This window comes from Capsicum annuum, chromosome 3 (assembly GCF_002878395.1).
Source record: "Capsicum annuum cultivar UCD-10X-F1 chromosome 3, UCD10Xv1.1, whole genome shotgun sequence".
NCBI classification, from domain to species: domain Eukaryota; kingdom Viridiplantae; phylum Streptophyta; class Magnoliopsida; order Solanales; family Solanaceae; genus Capsicum; species Capsicum annuum.
In genome coordinates, this window is record NC_061113.1 from 63,336,380 (window position 1) to 63,352,530 (window position 16,151).

Consider the following 16,151-nt stretch of genomic DNA (forward strand, 5'->3'; position numbering starts at 1 on the left):
GCAAAGTATCCCCACCTATTCAAGATTTCATATACTTTCTTGTCTTTAATATTTGGGGACGAAAGTTCCCTTAGTAATGGATATTGTAATGACCCTTCAGGTCATTTTCCATATATCCGCATATTTTCATTGTTAAGGCTTCTCCATAGCTACCCCAAGTCATTTATGACTTTCTAGAACTACTACTTTGATTACCAAAGGGCTCTTTTGGTTTTTAGAGTCTTTTCCCTAGTTAAAAGTCTTTGTTGACTTCAAATGGACACTAGGCAAAAATATCACCAAAACAATTCCAAACGTAAAATTTAACTACTCTAACAGCTTTGGAATATTGATTTTATGCTAGATAGACCTTTTGTTTGGGTCCCATTGCACCCAATCCCATTTCGACCAATTGGTCAGAAACTCAAAATATCGAAAGATATGGGTGTAGGGCCCATAATTGGTCTAAACGATCTTGGATGGAAAATTTGACTTCACCAATATGTTTAGAACGTCGAATTTAGTGGTATTACATAGTTCATTTACAAAAATTAGAGTCCAACTGAGTTTCGGGGGTCAAAAACAAGTTTTGACTTGGATGTACTGGTGTCATGGCAATAGCAGCATGGTTATCACAACCCAATTGAGGGTGATCGCGGCATCTCAAAGCCTGGAGGTTCTATAAATAGGCCCCTTAGTTATGAATTTGGCCATTTTCACTTCTCCTTGAGACCTAGCAACCCTAGAATGATATGTTAAATTCAATTTAAGTCTTGGGTACTAGTTCAGAGAATAGTTAACATATATTTTCTTGATTAACAATGGATTTGAGGTACGAAACCTTCATTTTCAAGCTTTAATTTCTTGAATTTTTTACCAAAACCCCAATTAGCTTGAGGGCATGATTTTAGCCTAAATAAGCTTGGTTTTTACCTAATTCTTTAGGGTTATGATTTCCTAATGGTGTATGAACATTAGGTTGATCTCAGAAATGTGTTTTCCATATGTGGGACCCACTTGGGGGTATCTAGTTTTCTTTTTGTACCCAAATTACAATGTTGCAATATGAGTATCGATATTCTCATAATAATGTGTACACTGTATTTTTGATAGCTGGGCACCTTAAAAAAGCTTCTCAAAAGGTAAAAGCAAAGGTTTTGCGGTTTGTGAGCTTTCTAGGGATTTGAGGTAGGTTAGGCTAACTTCATGTTAGATTGAGGTATGTATGATATTTTGATAGATTGGGAAGAGTTCTAGGTGTTGGATTGATAGATGGCAACACTTGGGATCAGTTGAATCATATAGGTCATATGATTTCATAGGTTAGGATGCTTGACTTGTAGGTTAGAACTTTGGTTAATTGGACTTATTGTCTTATGGATAGCATGAGAAGGTTCTAGCTTCTTTAGTTAGATGGGAGTGACCTTATCACTCATGTTAAGGGTAAGTTGACACTAGTCTCTTGTATGTGTGGAATTACCTTAGTTGCCATGGATGGTTTAAGAGTAGTGCTTGAGAAAGACCTTGACCTTAGGACTATTGTGGCTTGTTAGATATCTAAGACTTGATTTAGATACCTTAGCCTAGTCTCGGGTAGAAGCTAAACTTGAAATGTATTTTGGGGAATTATAAGTTGGATCTTGACCCACCTTAAGCTTGGACATATGTAGTTCTATTGAAGACCTTAGACGCTTGTTAAATGCTTAGAGAATGCCCATGAGAGCATGTTGGCTAACAACAGTAAATGAATTATGGTAATTGCATTGGAAGTGATATATATTTTTGTTTGCTAAATCATCGTTACTGTTATGTGTAGCTACGGATTATGCTATTAGTTAAGCCCATGACTATCTTATCACTTGAACCATTAACTAGACTACTATTTTGGGCTTGGTCTATGATATTACTCCCTTTATCTTTTTGTCTAGTAACTAAACTAGTGCTTTTGCTAGAAAACCCTCTTGTTGCTAATATTGTGTCATGATGCTAAGGGCTCTAGAAGGTATATTTGTTGACTACATGAGAAGTTATGCTACTAACTATGTAGAACCCGATAATACTTTGTAATACTCATGCTATATACATTCATATATTTATGGATAAATTATCATTGACGTCTAATGATGAGATATGAAGGTATGTTTCTCCTTACTTGTCTTTTATTTTAGCCCTCATGCGGCTTGTCTTTTACTTTAGAGATCTTGGGGCTGGTCATTTACTTTAGCCCTTGTGGATTTTGTTCTTTATTATTGATATATACTTATATTGATGTGATAATAAGGCTCAGTAATGCCGGAGTATATATTGATGTGACGATGATGATGCTCAGCATGGACGGAGGATATATAATGTGATAATGATTCCCGGAAAGGATGGAGTATATATTGATGTTATGATGATGCCATACAAGGATGGAGGATATTATGATGATATGATGATGCCCGACAAGGACTAAGGATAATTATTGATGTGCCTATGAGCATGTATACCGGTCCGAGTCCAGCTAGCCCTATGTATGGAAATTATATCTATGCCCTTACTCGTATATACCTGTGTGTATAAAGAGGGTATGATGTTGACCTTAGGATGTCGGTTATTGTCCACTAGTGTTAAATACTTATAAAATGAGGTAGTTAATAAGAAATGATAATTAGGGAATTGTAATGGTTATGATTTAAAATTGAATAAAGGTTAGTTGGTAAGTAGATCTAGTGTAAAATGAGGATCCGCCTAGTGGGTAATGTTAGTATATCATAATGGTTAATTATGGAAATGTTGATTATTAGAATAAACTATGTGATGACTAGTTGTCTATTAAATGAATATTACTTGATGGCTAGATTTAATGGACTATTTAAGGACCTTTGTTTAGCTAAAATATGATATTTAGAGAATATGGATAGTATATGGCCAATGATGGTGATAGCATGGACTTGATTATATGGTCGATGTTGGTAACTAATGAAAGTTGGATAAAATGCCTGATTGATGATAAATATGGAATATGGTCAAATAATGATGAAATTTGGCTATGTTGTTGGTTAAATAGTTGTATTGTTATTATTTACTTGGGTCTACTCTCCGGTGGTATGGGAAGACGTGATAGGTTCTTTTATTTTATGAACTAGTTGGTGTATGGGAGAAAACTATGTACTTGTGTTGCTTGTGATTGCACTTGTATTGCTTTATGATTCCGAGTCATTTATTTCTTATGTACGACTATACTGAATATGATGATATGCTATGTTATTATTGTTCTACGTTGATTACTTATTTTATACAGTGAAGATGGATACGATTCAGGTTCGATTTTGTACCTTAACTTAGATATACTTATATTGCACTATATCATCTTTATATCATAACTTAGCTCAGTCAACCGATGATTCCTACTAAGTACCCACTATTTTGGTACTTATACTATATATTTGGTCCTTGTTTATGCAGATTCAGTGTTAGTTGTTGTCACGAAGTTGAGTTCATACAGTGTTGACATTCTGGAGATAGGGTGAGCTCTTGGAGTTTTGAGTAGCCCGTTTTCTTCTGTCTTTGATTTTGTCTTTTGTATTTGAAACAGATGTATTGATCAATTAAGATCTGGGGTTGTATTTCTATTACCATCATACTTAGATGCTCCGCTACTAATTATACCGGGTCGTGGGATTGGCATCCTTTTTTTGTTATCTATTTATATCATAGCATTGTTTATGTATATCTTGTGTTTGTGGATTTTTGGCCTAGCTGGGAATTTCTTACCTAATTAACCTTTTGTGTTAGCTCCAGGTTAAGGTATTGTCTTACCTATAGTAGGTGTCATCATGACTTATTTATTGGGTCGTGATATTTCCACGACTTAGAAAAGACTCAAGTGACCTCTATGCCTTCAGTTATAAAAAAAATGAACATTATTTTTTCCTCTTTAACTCTCAAGGCAAGAGATATTAGGGTTTCATGGAGAATTCATCATTCAAGCTCCAACCTTTGATTTCTCTTAAAATTCTTTGGTATTTCAGGCATGTTTCTCATTCTTAACTTGAATTTTACATTATGGCATTTATTAAATCATTATTCATGTAATTTTAATTGATGGGTTTGAAATTGGGTTGAGGACTTTTGATTGATTAATTCTCGAATTATTTTCCCCATTTTTAAATGTGTATTTCATGCTTTAATGGATGGTTTTAGGGACTGAATTGGTACATTGTCTTAATGGTTGGAGTGGGGGACATGGTTTTTCCCAAATTGGATGAACTTTGGCATGGTAATGGCATGAACCTCAACATACCTAGTAAACTTGATCTTAAATTGGATATTTTCATGATTAAACTTATCTTTTGAAAACATTACCTTGCATAAAAGTGTAAATGGCTAAAAGATCTTTTGAAAGGCCTTGGTGGCTATGGTTTTGGATTTTAAATGGAACGTGAGAGTCTAAAGGGTAAATGAACTGGTTTGAAATAATTAGAATAGCTTTCAAGAATATTGGTATGGCAATATCATATTTCAAAATACCTTAATAAAGACTCAAGTTTTAATGGTTTAGTTTATGTGTAAACTATTTTTATTTGAGCTTAAAGGGGATTTTGTAGCTCACCATGAAGGTATAGTCCCAAGGAGACCACTACTGGAAACTATATTTGCTGACATGAAGGGTCTATGCGGCCGTGTGCTTGGTTCACATTTTATATTTTTGGGATGGTTATCGTCTTGGTGTCTTTAGCCTTTTCTCGGTTCCCTTATTTTCTTCGATTTCTTTGGTACGTGTGGCTAACGTGCACTGGGCCCTTCTGGCTGGGGGAGTCAGACCCATATAGTCTATGGGTGCCTTTAGGATGGAGCGAGCTACATAGTTCAGGCTAACAGTTTAAACTATCATGTTAATGGAACCTTGTCCCTATCCCGGCATCCTATATATATGTATATGTATGAATGTTGTGCATGTAGTTTTGACTGGTTTTTATAATTGCGCTACTTTATCCCTATCAGCTGATTTACATGCCAGTGCTCTCCCTACTGACTATCTCCGGACGTAGTATCATTTCATGATGTAGGTTCGGAGGAATTTTCTATCACTCATGTGCAGTATTAGGTGTTGTGGAGTTTCGAGGCTCCATCTTTCAGAAAGCGTTGTCATTTCATTAGGTTTCTTTTTCGATTTTGGGAATTATGAATTCCTTTATGTCATAGTCGGAGGTATGTCCCTACTTAGTTTGGTATTCTGGATTTAAAGGGTTTGTGGACAAATATTGGGTCAATATTTTGTTTTGATTCTTAGAACTATCACTTGGTTTATTTATCCTTCTTATTTCTATTTTGGTTGACTTTCACTTTTTATATTTCTGGTGCTCTTGAGGTAAGGTTAAGGGAGTTGTCTTTGGTCCATGGTGGTCTTGAGATCACCCGTCTTGGCGAGGCCCGGATTCGGATCGTGACACATCTATATACCTATTTTAGTTACACTGGCTATTTCACCTTTGCATATCCTACTAATATGTAATATACTGTCAGAATCTACTAAATTTGTCATGATATAAATGACTACCTCATTTGTATTAGAGTATACCATTAACCATGTGGTTTATGTTATGGTATTATATTTTTATTCCACGTAAAGACAATTTATTTTATTTACTTAAATAAAAATCTATATTGGAATAGATCATAGTGTTAACATGCGTATCTTTTACTTATATGTTAGACAATTCTCTGTATGATGTATTTTAACTCATGCACAAAATATCAATTATCCGTTCTTGTAAGTTATAAATGAATATTCACAATCAAAGGTAATGTAGGACAAACATCTTGATGATTGCAGCACCAGATTAAATTTAAGTTGATCTTAATTATGAAAGTGGTAATATTCCAACTTATTGTGCTAGTACATTTCGTATGTATACAACAGACCAATTAGAGATGTTTGTTTATATTATGAATATTATTAAACAACTTCTCTAGTCCATTACATGTATATATACTCTTAATCTTGATAAAATTATTATGATCTTTGTGGTTTGATTTATTATTTTAATATATCAAAAGGTGAGACTCTTTTATGTCTCAGTATATTCCTAATAGATTAGATAATAAAAATCACTTAGTGAAATAATAATTAATTGATAGAACCAGGTGTTAGACTTGAGATAGAAGAAACCCCTTAATGGTTGCTTATATGTTTTCACGTGAAAATTTTGCAATGGATTTTATATTCATCATGTAAAATAAGTTAAACATTATAAATAAAGGATTAAATTAATCAATAAGTAAATTTTTCAAAGAATTTAATTTAATTGATTGGTGTCAATAATTCTAACATAGAGAGTTAAATAAGATGTAATGGTAGATTTCCAATTAAATTGAGGAGTGCAATTACAGATTTTTAGTGAAATAATTTATAATTTATTATGATATGTTAATTCATTCATTTTCAAATTGATAATTATTGGAGGCCTCAGTTAAAAAATTTTGCGATCCCTACTACGCCTGATTAACTAATCAATTTTGAACAAGAAAAATGAGCTTTGTAGAAACATAATGTTATTTTATTTACTGATCTTCTATATAAATAAAAGAAACTTTAATTCCAATAAATTATTTTATAAAGCTAAAAATGGTTTGCTCTTAATAGGGATCATTAAGGCTGAAGAACGTTTTGCTCATTATGATGATATTAAGTCACTTAAAGTCTGAAAACGTTTTCCCCTTCCCTTCCCTTCTTTAATGGAGGATTCGGATAAATAGGGGAGTTTTTAGAAAGAAGTTTATCCTTTTCCGAGAAATAAAATTATTTTTCCACACAAGTATTGATTAAAAGGTTAGTTAGAAAGTAGTAGAATAGTATAATACTATTGTTTGGTCTCTTATTTTTTGATGACTTGTATTAACTTTCCAACAAAGTTACACGTTAGTTAAATGGTAAAGAGGCATATGAAATGTGATATTTATCTAACTTATCAACATTTTACTCTCAAACTGAGATGGTTTTGTTTTATTTAAGAGATAAAATATCTGACATTAAATGTACATTTGCTTAAGTGTTTATGTTTTCCTGAAGATTCAAACTGTTTATGTACATGGTTATATGTGTGATGTGGTTTTTAATATTTTAAATATTCTATAGCATGTCTAATGGTATATATTTCACTATATAATAGATTAACTATGTCTTTATTCAATTCCTTAACTTTCATTCTAAATCAAAATAAACTAAAAAGCCCCCAACTATGTTGACTGGAAATGAAATTTGGACATTATTCTTACGATTGAGGAATTTAAATTTGTGTTGGTTGAGGAATACCCTATTAGGCCAGCTAATCCCACTGATGATGAAACTGAAGACTATGATATATGGTTTAAGGCTGACGATGTTGCAAGATGCTACATTCTTGCCTCCATAGAAAATGTGTTGTAACCTCAACATCAGTCCATGACTACTGCTTACGATATTCTCAAATCTCTCACAGAGAAGTTCGATGAGGAAAATAATATTGCAAAGTAGACAGCCATGAAAGCCCTCTTATCCATGAAAATAGCTGAAGAAACATCCGTGAGGGAGCACATTCTTAAAATGATGAGTCTGTTAAATGGGCTGGAAGTTCTTGGTGTAGTTATTGATAAGGAATCTCAATTAAAGATGGTCCTACAGAATTTATCAAAGATTTTTCAATAGTTTCACCTAAATTTTAGCATGAACAAAATGGACTTGTCCATTGCAAAACTGTCGGATAAACTGCAAGTGACAGAATTTATCATTAAGCAACAAGCTCCTTCTGTGGCATTAATTAATGACAAACCTTCATCCAGGATTTCTAAGACAAAAGGTAAAAAATAAAAGAATCCCCAATAGGTTCCACGTGCTAATGGTGGTGTGGCTAATCCTAAGGAAAAGTACTATCATTGCAAGCAAACTGGTGACCATAAGAAATAGTGCCTCGACTACCTAGCAAAGATGAAGAAATAAGGTACTTCTTTTTCATATATCGTTGAAACAAATTTAGTGGCTATTTCTACCTAGTTTTGGGCTATAGATTGAGAGCAATTAATCATATCTACACTTCTTTGCAAGGGTTTCAAGAGACAGGGAACCTAAGTGGAAATGAACTCAACATGTTTCAACAAAATGGAGAACCACCAGAAGCATTAGTTATAGGAAATATTTCTATTTCATTTAGTAGGTATAGAATTTTGACTTAAAATAATGTTCTTTACGTACCTTTTATAAGAAGTAATTTAATTTTGATTACAAAAATAATAGATGTTTGTTGCAGTGTTTATTTTGTTAAATAAGCATTTTTTTTTATTTTTTCTCGTATAATACATGATCTGTTTGTATTTGATGTTTCTCATAATATGCTACAAACAATGGAACTTAATAATATTGATCAACCACATAGAATAAAATGTATTTTGGAATTGAGTGAAACATAATTCAAGCTCAGACTAACATAAATAGGATCTCATGGTTGATTTTTGATGGACGTTTGAGTTCATGTAAAGTAGAGACACTTTCAACTTGTGAATCCTGTTTAGAAGGTAATATGACCAAGAGACCTTTTCCTTTAAAAGGGAATAAAGCTGGTAACTATGAATATACAAGCACAAGGTGATTTTGAGTATTTTGTGACTTAAACAGATGATTACTCAAACATGGATACATTTATTTATTGCATTGTAAATCTCAATGCTTTGAATGATTCAAAGAATTTAAGATCGAAACAAAAGGCAACATAATAAACATATTCATACATTACGATCTGATCGTGGTGGTGAATACCTTTCTTTGAAATTCATTAAATTACCTATAAGAATCAAAACTTATATCTCAATATTGTGCTCCAGAAACACCCTAATAAAATGGTAAGGCAGAACCACGAAATAGAACTCTTATGGAAATGGTTAGATTAATGTTAAGTTATTCAGATTTACCCTTTTCTTTTTGGACGTATGAATTTAAAAAGATAAATTATATTCTAAACTTGGTTCCTTCAAAATTGGTACCTTTAACCACATCTGACTTGTGGAGTGGGCATAAGCCTAGTCTCTGGCATATTCGATTTTGGGGTTATCTAGCACATCTGCTAAAAGGAAAAGTTGATAAATTGGAATCTAGTACAAAAGTGTGTGTTCTTATTGAATACGCAAAAGGAACAAAATGGGTTTTATTTTATTTTCCTAAGGAACAGAAGTAATTATTTTGACAAATGCCAAATTTCTTGAAAAGGATTATTTAATGAACCATGTTTCTAGAAGTAAAATCATTTTACAGGAATTGAACAATAGAATAATGAATAATGAAACATAGTAATAAATTTCAAGAATTGTTATTGACATACCACTACATCCACGTAGTGGGAGAAATGTAAATAGGCAAGATATTGTACAAAAGCAACTACTTGATATCATGTTACCGCAAAGTAGTGGGAGTAATGTCGAGCAACCTGCAATTATGGAGGAAAATATTTAGGGTAATATTGAGTAACCTGCTATTATGCAACAAAACATTCAGGGTGTTCAGAATTTAGTTTTAGATGTAGCAGATTCTGTAGTGACTAGTTGTTGTAGTGGAAGAATGGTTAGGAAACCTTTATTATTTATGCTCTTGGGAGAATCATATAGTAGAATCCCTGAGAATCCTAATATAGACTATTTAATTACGCTGAAGCACTAGATAACAAATATTATAAAATATGGATTACTGCTATAAAATCTAAAATGGAGTATATGTATTACAATTATGTATGGAAACCTGTAGAACCCCTACAAGGAGTCAAACCCATTGGTTGTAGATGGATCTATAAGAAAAGAAAGGTGTGGATGAAAAAGTACAAATTCGTAAGACTAGGCTTATAGCGAAAGGGTTTACTAAAGAAGAAGCAATTGATTATGAAGAAACTTTTTCGTCGGTAGCTATGTTTAAATCCATTAGGATTATCTTATCCATTGTTGATCATTATTATTATTGAATTTGGAAAATGGATGTAAAGATGACTTTCCTAAATAGAAGTCTTGATGAGTGCATTTATATAGAACAACCAGAAGGTTTTATGGAAAGTGGTAACGAATATAAGTTTTTTAAATTTATGAAATCCATTAATGATTTGAAATAGGCATCTAGGGCATGAAATATTTTTCTGACAATTCAATTAAAATTTTGGCTTTAATCAATGTGAAAATGAGTCATGCACTTATAAATTTATGGTGGAGATGGAGAAAGAGTAGCATTTTTTATTATGTATGTAGATGACATCTTACTCATAGAAAATAATGTGAGAATGTTGAATTCTATTAAGCAGTGGTTGTTCTCGCATTTTTATATGAAAGACTTGGGAGAAACGGCTCATATCCTAGTGATCAAGCTCATGAAATATTGCAAACAAAGAATATTAGACTTATCTCAAACACGTTATATTGATACTATTCTTGCTAAATTTAGCTTGGAAAACTCCCAAAAGAGATTCATTTCTTTTAGCCATGGAATTACTCTACCAACGAATCATTTTTCGAAGACAACAAATGAGATTGAGAGAATAAAAGTGTCACTTATGCTTCGGCTATAGGGAGCCACATGTATGATATATTGTAAATAGACTAGATATTTTCTTTACTATTGGCATGGTTAGCAGATTTCAGTCTAATCGTGGGAAAGAACATTGTACTACGGTTAAGCTTAAAATCAAGTGTCTTAAATGGACTGGGATTATATGCTTGTTTTTCAATCTATGGATTTTGGATCTATTTGGTATACAGATACAAATTTTTAGTTAGATAAAGATTCTAGAAAATCTACCTCAAGATATGGGTTTACTTTATGAGGTAGAGTCGTTGTTTGGAGGAGTACAAAGCAATCATGTATTGTTGATTCCACAGTAGAAGTCAAATATGTAGCTGCCTCAGAGGTGGCTAAGGAGGTTATTTGGATGGTAGCTTTCTAAAAGGGACTAGTTACTTCGGTTCAAATACTACTACCACGTGTTGGGTTCAAAATCAAGAGCACTTCATACGGAATATTTTAGTTTACAAACCATAAGATGATAATTCAAACAACACATAAAAAAAGGCATATTATTGATATGGTTTGGCCAAATGGCCTACATATTAAAACTAAAATTAAAAAACCTAAAATCTATTGGGAGAAAGGTCTCCTAAACAAAGACTCTTTAAAGACTACATTGTGGATGTTATTGTGTTAAGGTATGACAAGACGGGTTTTCTATTTATAGATGATCAAAACCTTTCCTCCATGAAAGAGATTAGCCAAATATCAAAAAGTTTTATATTTTTCTTTCTAGAAAAGTAAAAGTAATTATGGTATTATTTTATTTTCCTTCAAAGAAAATTAAAACTTAAATTTGGTAAGAAAATAAAGGCAAAACCCCTAATAAATCTCCCATTTTGTCTTGATTTTCTTGACTTGATTCGCCTTTTTCACATGTATGATCTTTGTTCTTCACATAATCTTCATCACTGCTGCTTGACATGTTTAAAAATGGAGTTTTTGAGTTAAAAGTATATGAGCCCTTTTCAGGTTAAAAATACTGAAGCCCTTTTGCAGGGTTAAAAGAGAGCTTTATTTTCAAATATGTGACAGAAGAATTATTGAATATGATTAACAATTGTCTCCACATGTAGTTAGACAAAATCGTCATTATCGCCAAACTGATTGCAACTTGATTTTGAAACCGCTTTGAACTTGTTTAATCTCGTTTCACCAAACTTTTGTACCTTTGAACCGTAAGCTCTGATACCACTTGTTGGGTTCAAAATTGAGAGCATGTCATGCAGAAGCTTTTAGTTTGCATACCATGAGATGATAATTCAGACAACACATAAAAAAACAAAGGCATATTATTGATATGATTTGGCCAAACGACGTACATATTAAAAATAAAATTGAAAAACCCAAAGTCTATTGGTAGAAATGTGTCCTAAACAAAGAATGTTTAAAGACTACATTGTGGATGTTATTGTGTTAAGGTATGAGAAGAGGGGTCTTCTATTTATAGATGATCAAAACCTTTCCTCCAAGAAAGTGGTTAGCCAAATATGGAAAACTTTTATATTTTTGTTTCAGTAAAAGTAAAAGTAATTATGGTATTATTTTTATTTTCCTTACAAGAAAATTAAAAATTAAATTTGATAAGAAAATCAGGACAAAAACCTTAACACCACTTTATTGTGACAATAGTAGTGCAGTTGCAAACTCAAAAGAAATCCAAAGCCATAAAATAAGTAAGAATATTGAGAGAAAATATCGCTTGACTCGGGTATAACTCAAAGGGGGTGACATGAGAGTTTTGAAGATTGAGTCGAAAAAAATTTGGTGGACACATTTACAAAGGGCTTAACTCAGAAGGTTTTGATAAGCATGTGGAAGAAATGATCATTAAAATTGTACATGCATGGTTATGATTCTAAGTTGGAGATTATTAGGGCATACTATTAACCATGCGATTTATGCTATAGTATTATATTTTCTTCGCATGTAAAGACAATTTATTTATTTAATTAATTAAATAAAATATCTATTTGAATAGATCATTGTGTAAATATGTGTGTCCTTTTAAAAGACAATTTGTGTATGGATTATTTTAAGTCATGCACGAAAGATTAAATTTGTTGGTGCTTGTAAGTTATAAATTAATGTTCACAATCAAAGATGATGTAGGATAGAAATCTTGGTGATTGTAGCACAAGATTAAATAATTTGATCTCAATTATGGGGTGGTTATATTTCAAGTTCTTGCACTAGTACATTTCGTTTGTATTGAATGGACCAATTAGAGATAATGTTTATGTTCTGAATATTATTAAAAAACTCTAGTCTATTACATGACTTTTACCTTTAATGTTCATATAATTATTATGATCTATGTGGTTTGATTCATTATTTTAATCTATCTAAAGGTGAAACTCTTTTATGAATCAATATATTCCTTAATAGATTGGATGATGACAAATCACCTAGTGAAATAATAATTAATTGCTAGAATCATGTCTCGAACTTGAGATAGAAGACACCCCTTTATATTTGCTTATAAGTTTTCACGTGAAAATACTTCAGGTGGATTTTATATTTATCATGTGAAATAAGTTAAGCATTATATATAAAGGATTAAATTAATCAATGAGTAACTTTCTTAAAGAATTTAATTTGATTAATTCATGTCGGTAATTCTAACATGAAGAGTTAAATAAGATTTAATGGTAGATTTAGAATTAAATTGAGGAGTGCAATTACAAATTTGTAATGGAATAATTTTTAATTTATTACGATATGATAATTCATTCATTCCGAATTAATAATAATTGAAAGCCTTAGTTAATAAATTTGCAGCCCCTACTATTCCTGAATAACTAATCAATTTTGAACAAAAAAAGGAGTTTTGTAGAAGAAGTAATATTAGTTCATTTACTAGTCTTATATATAAATAAAAGAAACTTTAATACCAATAAACATTGTTTTAAAGATCTGAAAGCATTTTGCTCTTAATAAGGTTTATTAAGGCTGAAAAATCGTTTGCTCATTATAATGTCATTAAGTCAGCTTAAAGGTTGAAAATGTTTGCCTCTTCCCTTCCCTTCTTCAGTGAAAGATTGCGATAAATAGGGGTGTTTAGAAGTTCATTATTTTTTAGATAACAAAAATTACTTGCCCACGAAACTATTGATTAAAATGCTAATCAGAATGTAGTAGAAGGCAGTAGACCAAGCAAGCAATGTGTTGAACGGATTGTGTGAAAGCTTCAATAGGTAAGTAGCTTTCACAATGTCATTTTAGTTTATGTTATCTAGATTTTATGTAATTTAGATTGATTTTTGTTAATTTCTTTTGTTGTGTATGTTCTAACAATTTACTCATAGATGAATGATAACACTCAACTCACTCCATAACTTATAGGCAAGGCGATCATTGTCAAGTATATTAACCCAAAGTGAGTTGGGGTCGAATCCTCAAGGAGTGAAATTATTCTTCAAATCCTATGGGTGTTAATAGCTACTAAAGAGATACCTATAATGTAACATAATGAAATACATGAATTAAAATGGGGGTGGGGATTTGAAAAGTTGTTATACCAAAATCAACTCAAACTACCAATTAAAGGTAACAAATGTTGATAAGATTTCAATATAAGACAAGTCTTGGGATTATATCTTCCTAGGGACAAATAATGCATGGGTTCATGGCAATCGAGTGTGAATTCAAGTGAACGATTACCTCTAGGTTAGGGGTTCTTTATGCTAGTTTGTCAACCAAACCTCAAGATTATCACACGTGGACCCTTTCGGATACCTCATGGATGTGGTAAGAACATCCAACTAATACCTCAATTGGGCATCCCTATTTCTAGGAACATTCCCAAGACCTAGCTAATTCTCAATCCACCCTTATTTCTAAGATAATGAAAACGGAATAAGCTATATCTAACTATTCTTCACTAATGCCTTGTCACCCATATCCCTCTTTCAAGGATAATATGGGAACCCAAAAATATACTCACACCCCTCTTTCAAGGATGAGGTGAAGTTTTGGGAATTTTGGGTTTTTACCTAAAAATTCCAACTCAATCAAGCAAGAAATAGTGAAACACATGATCATTAACCAAGAATCTACACTAATAAATTACAACCTACATATATTTTCACCCTATTTCCATATTAGCTACTCAAGAAGTAGAAAAGAATTATACCGAAATGATCATTCAATGCTTCTATTGAAGTTGCAAACAAGAGTATTCTTCAATATCCAACTTTATTTACAACCAAAACTACTTGAGAAATTAGCCACAATAAGTTTCCCAATTTGGTAGGGTTTCAAATTGTTCAAAGTTCAATTCTAGTTGACAAGATTCCCAAAAATGAAAAGCTTATTGCTCTATATGGGATTTGGGGTTGGGTTCCATGAAATAAAACAATTTCCCCTTTTCATAAACCCGTGTTTCCATGATCGCCCTAGATTGATCACGATCGCGACTCCCGCAATTATGGTGAGTCTGTCGCAATTGTTGACGCTGACTTATCTTGACTAGCCGTGACGCAACCCTCAGATTACGACTGCAGTAATCGAGGTTAGATCTTTCTCCTGTTTTCCATCTTTGGCACTTCTCTTCCCTTTTTTATTTCTTTTTAGATTACTTCACTTATTTTCTTCTTATCACCTGTGTACCTACAAAATATGGGAATTAGTGAATTAAAATTACAAAGTTGTCGCATTCATACCGTTATATCATAGTAGTGTGCACGCATTTGGACGTAAATGAGTGGTAAATTTACCACTCATAAACACCCTCAAATGAAACCTTTACTTATCCTCAAGCAGCACTACTTCTTACTCAATGAGACCATGCAATTGTAAGAACATTTATGCAACCAAATTATCATAATGACTTTGAACTTAATTAACACCAAGAAGTAGATCTCAAACATGGGCAACGCTATTCTCATGAATCCCCCCAACATGAAACACAATTTCAAAGATGCAAAAGACTGTAAAGAACAATAATGCAACAATCACCAACTCTCTAGAGGTGACTCCCTATCGATAGCAACTCAACTATACTCATTTGCCTCATTTTTTGAAAGATGACAACTTCACCTGCCTTAATTTTTCTACATGCCTCCGCATAATAAGGAAATCCTACACACCAAATTATTTATTACACAACAAGACATTTAAGTGCAAACACTCACTCTCACAAAGACTCTCTTAATGCTAACAAGTACCATACCATATGTTTGTCCTTATTTTCAATCGCCACGACAATGAATACACTGGGTTGGAGATCTCGAAGGGCTTTATGAGCTTGTAACATAGGTTCGGGCTAGTGTATGATATCATTTAAGAACAAACTGGCTACACCCTCCTTGAACATCAACATCACACTATTCAATCCAACTTTTGATCATGGACTACTTTATTTGTTTCCAAAATTCACAAATGTCTACTTCAGTTACCTTGATTTACCTATCTCTTTGAAAGAATTTTCTTTTGACCAATTCTTTTTCAATCCATGTCATTCCTTCTTTTGATGATTCCTTTCTTTTTCACTTTTATTTCTCTACTTAACATCATAGGCATCCACTTATATTATCATGGCCAAGGTCATCTCTTTCGAACTTACCAACCCCAACTTAAGAATTTTGCCTCAAATTTCATCTTCTAAGTTCAAGAAGGG